The sequence below is a fragment of the Mus musculus genome, chromosome 16, assembly GCF_000001635.26.
Source record: "Mus musculus strain C57BL/6J chromosome 16, GRCm38.p6 C57BL/6J".
NCBI classification, from domain to species: Eukaryota; Metazoa; Chordata; class Mammalia; order Rodentia; family Muridae; genus Mus; species Mus musculus.
This window is the reverse complement of record NC_000082.6, coordinates 31,341,508-31,354,195: the sequence shown is the minus strand read 5'-3', so window position 1 is coordinate 31,354,195 and position 12,688 is coordinate 31,341,508. Positions and strand designations below refer to the sequence as shown.

The 12,688-nt window shown below is 43.8% G+C and overlaps 1 long non-coding RNA gene across 1 annotated transcript; it reads left to right on the top strand.

Annotated features, from left to right (window-relative positions):
• The first annotated feature begins 2,936 nt into the window (after positions 1 to 2,936).
• On the top strand, positions 2,937 to 11,883 carry Gm41443. Its single transcript, XR_876013.1, has 3 exons — positions 2,937 to 3,273; positions 9,552 to 9,689; positions 11,216 to 11,883. It is a non-coding gene; the product is annotated as a predicted gene, 41443 (long non-coding RNA).
• The last annotated feature ends 805 nt before the right edge of the window (positions 11,884 to 12,688 follow it).

The window sequence follows — 12,688 nt, the reverse complement described above, 5'->3', positions numbered from 1 at the left end:
ACACTGTCAGGAACTATTGGGTGGCATTTTGCGTGCAAGATCTCAGGCCATTGTGCCTGTGCTTCCCAAAGGGATTGTGGCACCCTAGTATCCTTTTTTTCTGTTTCCTGGCATGTGGTGTGAGCAGTTTTCCTTTGCCACACATCCCTGCATTTGTCTTACCTCACAGACTGATCACAGACTGAAACCTAAAAGAGAAGAAGTGAACGGAAATAAACCTTTTCATTTTCAGTTCATACCTGTGATGGTTTTAAAATGGCTCTCATAGGCTCATATTTTTGAATTCTGGGTTTCTCTCTCTCTCTCTCTCTCTCTCTCTCTCTCTCTCTTGCCTGTTGATCAGAATGTAAGTAGCACACTATGCCTGTCTGTCTCCTGCCATGGTGATCCTGGACTAACCCTCTAAAACTGTAAGCAAACCCACAAATAAGTGCTTTCATTTATAAGAGTTGCCTTGGTCATGGTGTCTCTTCACAGTAACAGAACGGTGACTAAGGCAATACCTCAGGTATTTTGTCATAGAAACAGAAAGATGATTGGCGAGGCCAACAAAAGCAAGCATGGCTTCTGGTCGCACAAGCCATCTCTTGGTCCCTTAGACAGAGCCACCCACTAGCCTTCTGGCCCTGGCCTTTGGGAGCAGTCCAGCACCCTGACCTTAACACTCCAAGATCATTTTTAAGTTATCAGTGAGTTCATTGCTGGAGAATGTAAGCAAGATTCCTTTCCTTATCAAATCTGCAACTTAAAGAAGAAGGACCCGGTCATATCCACTATTTTCTGCCACCCCCACCTGCTGCAGATTCAGGATCTTGGTGTCCCCGTCCAATGTCTCCCACCATTCTATTTATTTCGGGGACTCCAAGAGCATCTTGGACGTGCTCTGTGTCCACTCCTGTGGCTTCTCTCCATTCTGCTATGCCACTGCACTCAGCCCAGAACAAGTCTTTTCTCAGGCCCCCTGCTGGAGGAAAAGGAACATTTAAAACTCCCACTGCAACCTTGGCTTCTTAAGGGTAGCATTGTGCAAGGCCAGGGCCAGCCTGAGAGAGACAGCCCTCCTAAATTTTGTATGCCTGCCGCATACTTGCCTAGCCAAGTCTTAGCCTGGCTTCTAGAGCCACTTCCTGTCTAGTAAATGACTCATTCAATCTTGTCAGATATCTCTATCAAAACCTTCTTCCAGGAAAGCTATGAGCATAAGCCACAAGTCCCATGTTGGATAAGCAGCGACTCTACCACCTGGACCGCAGGTTGGTGTGATCTGATGACAATGTGGAAGTGACGAGAAAGGGAGAACAGAACTCCTCATCCAGCGACTGACTGACTTTTGAAAAATTCACTTCTGGAGCCTTTGTCTGCACATCAGTGAAATGCTACACCAACAACCCATCTTTCACATGATAACTGTGGTGAGATGAAATACCTTATTTAACAGCACTCAATAAGTAATGGCTTCCCAGGGGCTGAAGACACGGCTTAGCAAATAAGAGGCTGGACTGCTGTTGCAGAGGGCTGGAGTCTAATTCCTAGCACCCGGTACTGGGTGGCTTGTGACTGCCCAGCGCTCTAACCCTAGGGGCATCTGATCCCTTTGGCCTTGGCAGGAACCTGCATTCATGTGCACATACCTATGCATAGAAGCACAAATAGACACATAGTTAAATAAATAAAATAGTCACCAGGTATGGTGATCTACATCTTTAATCCAGCATTCAAGAGGCAGAGGCAGGTGGGCTTCTAGAGCTGCATTTTAAGATCCTGACTCAAAACAAAACAAAACAATAAGAAAGGTTTCCCACCTAAGAAGGATGGAGGTGGGAAGAACTTGAGAGTAGGGGTGGGAGTAGGGGTAGGTGTGATGGTTTATTCATGCTCAGCCCAGGGAGTGGCACTATTAGAAGGTGTGGCCCTGTGGGAGTGGGTGTAGCATCATTGGAGTAGGTATGTCACTGTGGGCGTGGGCTTTAAGACCCTCATGCTAACTGCCTGGAAGCCAATATTCTGCTAGCTGCCTTCAGATGGAGATGTAGAACTCTCAGCTCCTTCTGTACCATTCCTGCCTGGATGCTGCCATGTTCCCTCCCTGATGATAATGGACTGAACCTCTGAACCTGTAAGCCAAACCCAATTAAATGTTGTCCTTATAAGACTTGCCATGGTCATGGTGTCTGTTCATAGCAGTAAAACCCTAGCTAAAACAGTAGGGAAGACAGGCTTTCAAAGAAATCATTGTACATGTACTTAATTGTTCCTTTGTTTTGTTTTGGTTTATTTTTTTCAAGACAGGGTTTCTCTGTGTAGCCTCAGCTGTTCTCCTTCTGTAGACCACGCTGGGCTCAAACTTATAGAGATCCATCTGCCTTTGCCTTCCAAGTACTGGGGTCAAAGGCATGGGCCACCACCACCCAAAATAAGCAGTCAGTGCTCTTATATTTTCATTTTGTACTTAATTGTAATACTAAAATGTTTCTACTTTTTACACTACTGAATTTTAAACTCTTCAGTACATTGCTTCTCAGCTAATCTAATTAAATGGTCAAAGTCGATTAAACAAATCGGCTTCGACTACAAACTTAGTTAAGTAAAATTATACAAGGAGAACTCAGTGGTTTTGATGCATTTGCTATGATAAAACATCATGACCAAAAGGAAGTGTGTGTATGTGTGGTGGAAGGGAAGTCAGGACAGGAATTCAAGTGGGAACCTGGATGCAGAAACTGAAGCAGAGGCCATGGAGGGATGCTGCTTACTGGCTTGTTCCCCATGGCTTGCTCAGCCTGCCTTCTTATACCACCCAGGAACATCTGCCCCGGACTGGCACTGTCATAGTGGTCTGGACCCTCCCATGTCAATCATCAATCAAGAATACCCCAACAGACTTGTCTACAGGCCAATCTGATGGAGATATTTTCTGATTGAGGTTCCCTGTTCTCAAATGACCTTGGTTTATGTCATGTCAAGTTGAAAACCACTAACCAGCACAGTCAGGAAACCAGCTGAATTTGGAAGACACAGGCTCTAAGGCCATTACATTTTCTTTTCTTCCCTTTTGCCCTTTTCTTTTTCCTTTCTCTCTTTTATTTCCCCTTCTGTTAGCAGTTTCCATTTCAGAGCTGGCAGAGTTTTCCGTTTTCCTCCAGGGTTTCTGCGTATGGGAAAGATGATTTGATGGTCACAAGCATGGGATCAACATGGTAAACACTTTGCTTCCAGCATGCACCGAGTGCCTCGGTTAGCATCACTTCCAGTCTTTGGAACCACTTAACACAGGTAGGTGCTACTTTGCAAAAACTCTCTTGCTGCCTTCACAATGACTTTAAAGACATGTCTATCAGGTTGAAGGACATGTGGCAATTAAGCCTGCAGAGAAAGTGTAGACTTGATGCAGTAGCTGGAGATGCGCAGCTTATCCCCATTATTTCCACCCCTACTCGTCCAACATGGGGTGTTTTTCTCTAGGTTATTCTAGGCACAGGTAAGGTTTTGTGTTGTGTGTAGCTTTTTGCTACCCTGCCTTAGTTCTGGGATCAGGCCGTGCTACCAGCCTTCTCTCAGCTTCCCTTGAATCCACGGATTAAAAAAAACCACAAGAACAGTTGTTTATTTTCAATTTGCCTTCTTGGCACAATTGGTGGGCACTACTATCTCCTGCTTGGAAAAGCATGCCCTTATCAATACTCTTAGCTCTGTACCTCTTGCCTGCCCTAACTTTAGTTGGTGGGTTGAGTCTAGTCCCTGCTAAACATCTCTGACCACTCGCCTATAGGAGCAGTCACAGCATCCAATCCTCCTGAGACCTCACATGGTTGCCTGGTTCTCCTCTCTCCAAAGCATGGCAAACTCCCTCTCTCCTCCTTTGCATCCCTTTTTTCTCCAAGGACCCGGAAGACCCACCTGTACCTTTGCACAGCAATTGGCCCATGGCTTTCTTTGCTGACAGATCAAAAACCAAGTGGGGAACAGGACCGTAGCATCAGCACCACCCCTACACCTTTACCTTTGTGAGGCAGAAGTGGTGGCTAGATTGCTCAGGCAGGTTCCCCAGAGAAGGGCAATGCCTCCTGGGGCTGTGCATTGCTTCCGCCCTATGCATCCTGTTCTGTGAATGTCGTGAGATTGTTTTCTAGAACATAGATGTTTCTTACCACAGATGCAATTATTCTTTCCCACAGGGTTTGTGAGGATCCAAGATTGTAGAGTAAGAGAGAGGCAGCTGTAGAAATTAATGATTTAGCTGTTGACCACATTCTCAGCCACAGTTGGGAGGTGTGAGGTTTTGTGGATTGCACATCTCTCTCTCAGCTTGACTTGGAGCCACAGAAGTCACCAAAGAGGAAGCCAGTGATAGGTTGAAAAGGCCCTGGCTGGAGTTCTAGCTTAGGCTCTGCCACATTTAGCTCTCTATGGTACAATGCTTTCCAGTTCTCTGAGCTTTGGGTCTTTCATTCCAACAGTGAGAATGGTGACTGGGGCACACCTTCTTGACTCCCATGGGAGATAGTATAAAAGCAATTGGCAGCTGGGGAGAAGGCTTATTCATAAAGTACCCGCTTGGCAAGCGTGAAGATCTGAGTCTCAGCACTGGGTAAGCAGAGACAGGTGTGTTCCTGAAGCCCATTAGTCAGCCAGTATAGCTGAATAGATGGACTCCAGGTTTCATGAGAGAGCCTATCTAAAAACCTGTGACAGAGAACAGCTGAGGGAGCACCTGATGTCAACACCTGGTCTCCACAGGCAAGCACACATATGTACACTCGTACCAGCACATGTATGCATACACACATACACACACATATATATACCAGTCAAAAGTAAGAGTGAGAGAGAGGGAAAAGGAGAGGGTGGGGGGGGGAGGAGGAGGAGGAAGAGAAGGAGGAAGAGAGAGAGAGAGAGAGAGAGAGAGAGAGAGAGAGAGAGAGAGAACACATGCTCAAATCAGGCAATCAGCTATGAAGCACTAGGTATAAATAATGCCCAAGTTGAAGGAGGTGATCACTGAAGGGAAAATGCTATCTGGCCTGCAGTATACAGACTTCATGTCTCACTTCCTGCCCCCTTTTGCAAGTAACAGGGCAAGCATCCCGTGTAGGCTATTGATGATTCACTATGGAGGCTCAGCATGGACAATCTATTTAGACTCAACTCCATCCCTGACTTGCCTTCAACCTTTCAGCTCCTCAAAGGAAAAGGATTGCCATGTTTTTCTATAGCCATGGTGCCTGCCATATGTAGGAGCTATTCCATAAGTACAAACTGGTGTTTTAGAAATAGGGCACTTGGGAAGAGGTTATTTATAGATGGGTAAAATAACATTAGATGGCCACAGGCATCACGCCAGCCAGATGCTTAGAAAGTATACATGTCAGGAAAATACAGCCACTTAGCCATTGCCTACATAGGTCCTGACATGACAGAGTTATGACAAAAATGTCTCCAGTAGGGAAAGTTGAGACAAGCTAAATGCTTGTCACAGAGTATGAATAAACACATTGTAGACCACTCAGAAGGGATGAATCTCAAAAATGGGTGTTATAGAAAGATATAGTCAGAATTTCACAATTTGCATGAAGCCAAGTGGGTAAATCAGTGCTAGCTTTTGTTTTGGAGCTCAGACATTTAGAAAAAAGCATCCATCCACAAGCAACACTAACACTCCAAACACAAGATCCGGCTTTCCCGGGAAGCAATAGAAGGGGCTGGGGGGAAATGGGAAAGGATGGAGGAAATGTGGAAATGTGGACGTGGGATGGGGTGGCAGGAGTGTGGAGGAATGGGGGAATGTGAAGGAGAGTGTGGAGTGTGGAGGATACAGAGGAGGCAGGTTGCAGGGGACAGACTCTCAACTATATAATTGTAAAAAGGTGTGGAATCAAGTTTGACTCTGAGAATAGACTGGATTCTTAGGGAATCATTTCAACTCAGTGCTTGCTAGATATTCGAAATTTGAAAGCTCTTTGTTAAGGAAGAAGAAAACTTTTTCAGGAGACACTTCTCCAACTCAAAAAAAAAAAAGAAGTTGAAAGAAAGAAAGAAAGAAAAAGAAAGAAGGGAGGGAGGGAAGAGAGGGACAGAGAGAGAACGAAAGAAAGAAAAAGAAAGAAGGGAGGGAGGGAAGAGAGGGAGAGAGAGAGAGAACGAAAGAAAGAAGGAAGGAGGGAGGAAGGAAGGAAAGGAAGGAAGGAAGGAAGGAAGGAAGGAAGGAAGGAAGGAAGAAAGGAAGAAGATAAAAGAAGCTCGGGCTCAGTAGGAAAGCAGGGTCCTCAAGAGCTGATACCATGTGGTGGCGCCATGAGCCGCAGGGAGCAGATAGATGGCGCAGGCAGCCGCTGGAGAGAGAGCTGAAGGATCAGTTCTCGTCACAGGACATGAATAACTTGGAAGAGAGAGTTCCGAAAGGCAAATGAGAACAGTCTCAGTCTCGGGACATCTAAAGCAGGGTAGTGTGGTCCCTGTAGGACGGTGGCGGTGAGAGCCCCCGATCCAAACACCCTCAGTCATATGGAGCAGCTGCTCAGCAAGTCCTGCACACCCTTCCCAAGAGCAGGGAGGAAGGGGATGCCGGCCCAGGCTGCAGGCCATGGGATGCTTGCCGGTGACCGAGATCAGTAGGTCTCATGAGCTGTTATCAGGAGGTTCTTCCCCAAATACACCTATAGGTTGGCACAACTTCAAAATCCTTAAGGGCTTTCTGGTTTTTTTCTTTGTTTTGTTTTTACTTTTTAGGTTTTGTTGTTTTGTTTAACTTTTTGGTTAAAATTGATATGTAACAAGACTTTATGTAGATATGACAATCAAAGCAATTTTGAAAAAGGAGAACAAGCTGGCCAGTTTATATTCACCAGATTTCAAGATGAACTGCACAGCCACAGTTGAGATAGACAATGGTCATTACAGAACTGTGGACGACCAGCTCTACAGAGGCATTATTTACGCAGCATAAAATCCACCCACTTTAAAGACAAACTGGATTCACATAAGGGCCAAAAGCATGACCAATATAGTGGTTCAGTCATTCTAAACGTCACCGTCCTGCCTTGGGTCCCCTCTCCACCCTTGGGCACCCTACAACCATAAGTGATTGGATTCCTACCATTTTGCCTGTTCTAGAACAGCATCACAAAATATAAGCTCGTCTGTGTTTGCCTTTTCCCTTAACATAAGCTGTTCATGTTCTAAACGTTAATCTGTTATTATGCTACATGCTTCCTATAACTGTTTCCTACTGGGTAGTAAGTGTGCCACTTGCTGTATAGATTATACACAACTTGTTTATCTATGCACTGATTGATGGAATTTGAGTTGTTTCTCATGTGGATCAATAAAAATAATGTGCAACAGATCTTTAAATAGACACATTTTTTTTTCCTTTTGGGCAAATACCAAAGGAGTAGAGTTGCTATATTATACAGTTCATGTATGCTTAACTTTAGAAGGAATTGTTTAAACTGCTTCCACAGTTGATAAGCTACTTTTCATTTCCACCAACAATCCATGAGCACCCCTGTTGTATAAATTCTCACTGGCACTTTGAATGGTCAGTCTTTTCCAACTTCAGCTGTTAGTGGATCAATAGTGATATTTTACCCTGTGTGGTGGTAGGAATATGCTTGGCCCAGGGAGTGACATTATTAGGTGGTGTGGCCTTGTTGGAGTGGTGTGGCCTTGTTGGAGAAAGTGTGCCACTATGGGAGTGAAATTGAAATCCTTCTCCTAGCTGCCTGGAAGTTAGTCTTCAACTGTTTGCCTTCAGAATAAGATACAGAACTCTGAGCACCTCCAGTGTCATGCCTACCTGGAACCTCTGAATCTGTAAGCCAGCACCAATTAAATGTTGTCCTTTATAAGAATTGCCTTGGTCATGGTGTCTCTTCACAGCAATGGAAACACTAAGTCAGAAGTTGCTACCAAGACTTGGGGTATTGTTGTAGTAGGCCTGACCATGTTTTTTGTTTGGAGGAATGTGGATTTGGAAATTTCAGATTTGGAAAGCAGTGGCATGCTTTCTAATGCTGTCCTTTATAAGAGTTGCTTTGGTCATGGTGTCTGTTCACACCAATGAAACCCTAACTAAGACACACTGGTTCCCTGGAAGCCAAGTTACAGATGGTTGTGAGCTACCATGTGGCTTCTGAGAACTAAACCCATGTCCTCTGGAAGAACAGTCAGTGGCCTTAACTGCTGAACTATCTCCCTGGGCCCTTATTTTCATTCTCTCTCTCTCTCTCTCTCTCTCTCTCTCTCTCTTTCTCGCTTTTTGTTTTTCATTTTTGTTTTTTGTTTTTGTTTTTGTTTTTGTTTTTTTCAAGACAGGGTTCTTCTGTGTAGCCCTGGCTGTCCTAGAACTCACTCTGTAGACCAGGCTGGCCTAGAACTCACAGAGATCCATCTGCCTCTGCCTCTTGAGTGGGTTACATAATCCAATCCTGGCAAGAAGAAGAGGATGAAAAGCAGTACGAGGAAGAGGAGGAGGAAGACCACCATCAGCTATCCTTTCCCTATACAACTTTAGAACTTTAGTCAAAACTCATCTAGTCAAAACTATATATACCTGATTTATTTGTTCTTTGATCTGCATAGCTATCCTTTATGCTACTAGCATGTCTATGGTAGTCTTGAGTATACCTGAAAGTATAACTCTTCCTATAGCTTAATATAGAAGAGCTGATATATAAATTATATTGACTCTTCTGATTATCATTAATGTGCTACATTTTTTGGTATCTTTTTTTTTCTTTTGAAAACTGTATTGTTTTATAGATAGCATTTAGATGTTATACTTTTAAAACATTATCTGGAAGTCAGGCGTGGTGGTGCATGCCTTTAATCCTAACATTTGGAAGGCAGATCTTTGAGTCTGAGGCGAGCCTGGCCTACAGAGTGAGTTCCAGGACAGCCAGAACTATGCAAGAAACCCTGTCTCGAAAAGAGGGGGAGGGAGTATGAACATTAAATGGTTAAACAGGTAAAGGCACTTCTAAGGGTCTGAATTCAATCTCCAAATAGCAGAAGAAAAGAACTAACTCCTGAAAGTTGGGCATCCTCTGACCTCTGCATACAATTAAATAAATATAATTAATTTATTATTGAAAAACCCTAAAATACAATTTTGCTACCTTTGGATTTCAATTAGTGCTTACACAATTTAAATTTAATGCAACTTTCAATATGATAAGCCAATACAATGGAACTTTAAAAAATATTTTATCTAAAGGAAGACCCTAAGATGCCAGGCATTGGGGAAAAACATCTATAATCCCAGAACTCAGCTGACAGAGGCAAGGGAATCATGAGTTTAAGGCCAGCCTGTGCTACATCGTGAGTTCCAGGTTAGCTTGAGCTATCCATTCAGATTAAATAAGTATATAAATAATAGAAACATTTAAAGGTGCAACACAACAAAAAACAGAAAGCCAGGAAGAGAGACCAGAATGAAGAATAGATAAGAAACAGTTAGAAGATTTAACTGCAGTTAAACCTAGATGTATATTTTAAAGTATCAGCGTTGGGTAAATAATCTCAGTTGACAGACTTTTTTTTAATTACTAAAGGCTCAACTTCCTGTTTCTGGTCTGCAACATCCATGATGAGAAGCCCATCGTCACCTTTAATCGTCTGCATTTGTTATGTCCTTTCTCAGATTTTCTTCGTCTTTTGGCAGTTCTGCAACTCTGTTTGACATTCAGCAGGTTAGTTCTCATCCACATTGACTGTCTGTAGGTTTTTGAATGTGGTCATAAGTTACCAGTGTGTAAAGCTTGTTTGGTGAATCCTCATCCTCACTATGTTTTCCGGACAAAGGAACTCAGATGTGATCTGAAACATTCCATGTTCCTTTGGTCCAGAAGGTTTTATTGAGCCTGGTATCAACACACACATCTGGAGTCCCCATTTTCTTCATGGCAAATTTCCAGATTGCTTTCAGTACCCAAGAGGCACACTTCTTGAAGCCCACTCCGTGGATGTGCTTGTGAATGTAGATGGTATACCTTGTTGATGGTAAAATGGCCCCTTCTTCTTGCCGCTCTTCTTTGTGGGAACCATTCTGCCAGACCCAAGTTGGAAGGACAGGAGTGGAGGATTGCCAAAACATTTCTAATTGAATAACTTTAACAGTTTATCTCATTGTTAAAATTCTTCTTACATGCTTCATTACATTCTTAGGTTTACTTTGAGATAGTAATTATAGCTACATATTAGCTTTCCATTGCCATTACAACAAATCACTATAAGCTTAATGGCTTGAAACAGCATAATGTTATTATCTTATACTTCTGGTGATCAGTAATCTAAAATAGGTCTCATGGGGATAAAATCGAGGAGTCTGCAGAGCTGGATTCCTTCAGTTCATAGAATAGTTGCTAGTGGTTTATACGAGTTCTCCTCTTTGTTTACGTCTTCCCTTTAATTCCAAGTCTTGTGCCTGTTTCTTCCCCTATGTAAATAAACACCCTAAAGTGTTCTATGTGGGTCCTTTTGTGTGTGCACATGTTTTAAATGTGTTTTGTTACATGACAGACACATACTTTACATGAAAAGCATTGTGGCTTATATGTCTCTCCTTTTCTTACTCCTATAACTCAGCACTGGGAGCTGGAGAAAGGCTGGCTCAGTGGTAAAGGGCACTCGCTGGTCTTGCAAAGGACCCAGATTCAGTTCCCAGCATCTCACAGCTGCCTGTAACTCCAGTTGCTGGGGGTCTGACATGTTCTTAGGACACCACCAGCCATGCATATGGTATACTCACACATACACATCAAATAAAAATAAATAAACCATGTTTTTAAATAAATAAATTTATAAATAACTTATTTATAAATCTTATTTTATAAATAAAACACACACACACACTTAAACTTAGCACTGTATTTTAAAGGCTAATCCAGACCTTTGCTCATAGAACTGGTCTTTTGTTTCTAAGCACTACACACTGTGCCCTTCCCCCAGCCTTGTGTAGGCTAAACAAACCCTTGATGGTTTTACAACCTGGCTGGAGTTGCCTGGCCTTGCCACATTTGCAATTTCCCCATCCGAGCTTTGAGGAGTGGACTGCCTGCTTAGCTTGCTTTGCAATTCAATCCAGCTGAAACAAAGGATGGGTCTGTGGGCTTTCCCTGTATAAACTCAGAGCTGAAAATTAAACTTTGAGCCTTGATCAGAAACCTTTGTCTTGGCTTCATCCTTCTCTCGCCTGACCATCCCTTTTCATTTCCAGCCTCCCTTTCAGGTACCCAGTGCTATGAAAGCTGCTGGACAGCTACAACACACCACTTCAAGCTGTGTGTTTACTGTAATTCCTCCTTTCATTACTCCAGCGATGGATACCAGATCTCCTCCAATACCAGCCAAGAATGCTGCAGTGCATGCTGTGGACAGGTCCCCAGAGACCACTGTCAAATGTGCTTCGACATACTAGGACAGATTGCTGGACCATTCGGTGTATGATCTCACTAAACCCCAATCCTCCCCAAAATCCTGCACTGCTACCCCATCTCAGCACAGCTCAGGGGGATTCCTGGGTCCCTCCGCCTACATGCAGCATCCTTCTGCTTCCTGATCTTGTCTGGGTGAGCTCTTTGTTATTCTAATGTGCACTGCCGGTTGACTGAGTTCAGGCACTTTGCCCCTTATCTGGCTTTTCCATCTACACATCTTCAGTTGAAATCTGTTCCCAGGCTCTCCACAGAGCTTCCCACAGGTCTCCTTCAGCCTTTCTACCTTGTCCATTGTCATCACTGATTGCAATCACAGGTAACCTGAGGTAACCTGTTTCCTTCTTGGCCTGCATGGTGCTGTGAGCATGAAAAGACTGCCCTCGGCAAGACTTCTGGTACCTAGTGTTTGCTTTATTTTTAATTTCAGTCACTAATAAAACTTGTATATCACCCTACTTGGGACCCTGTACTGAAGAAGGGAGTGGGCCCATTCTTTCCTTAAGGTATTTGGAGCCTTTCAAAGTTGCCAACATCCTGTCTTTCTCTTGGAGATAAAATGGATGTAACTCACATTGTTTAATATCAGTGTCCGCAGCTACAACTGTGATCCTGTGTGGAATCTGGTGAGGGGGTCAGACCAGGACTAGGGAAGTCACTGGCCTTCAAAGTGGAGTCTGGAATACAAAACCTATTTCAAATACTCTCTTTCTCAGCAACAAATAAAAAAAGAAATGGCAAAACTGTCTCCTATGACCTTTAGAGTTTCTATACCATGCTTGAAAGTCTCTTGCCTATACTGTTACTGACTGGCTGACTGCACAAGGTGAGCAGGGTCAGGATTAAGCTGCATAAGACATGCTCTGCTGTGCCCTGACAAAACGAGGGTTGATATCCTGCCTGAAAATCATGGAGAGTTTCCAGACTCTGGGAGAACTGGGCTCCACCAGGAGTGTGATCCTGGAGGGGTGAAAGGAGGACCTGATGTGTTTATAAAAAGATAAAGAGAGAGGAGATTTGTTCTATGGGGGTGTAGTCAGGTATGGGGGAAGGAGATGTCTCAGCGGGCCCATGCCTAGGCATCCCTTCCCACTGAGGGACCAGCCACATGACCGTATAATATAGAATAGAGTTTGTTCAGGTTATGAGGAGGGGAGTTAAGAGGGTAGTAGAGGCAGAGAAAGGCAGAGAGAGGGAGAGAGTAGAGAAATAGAGGCCAGCCATGAACATGTAGAGAGAGGGGGGAGAGGATGGGG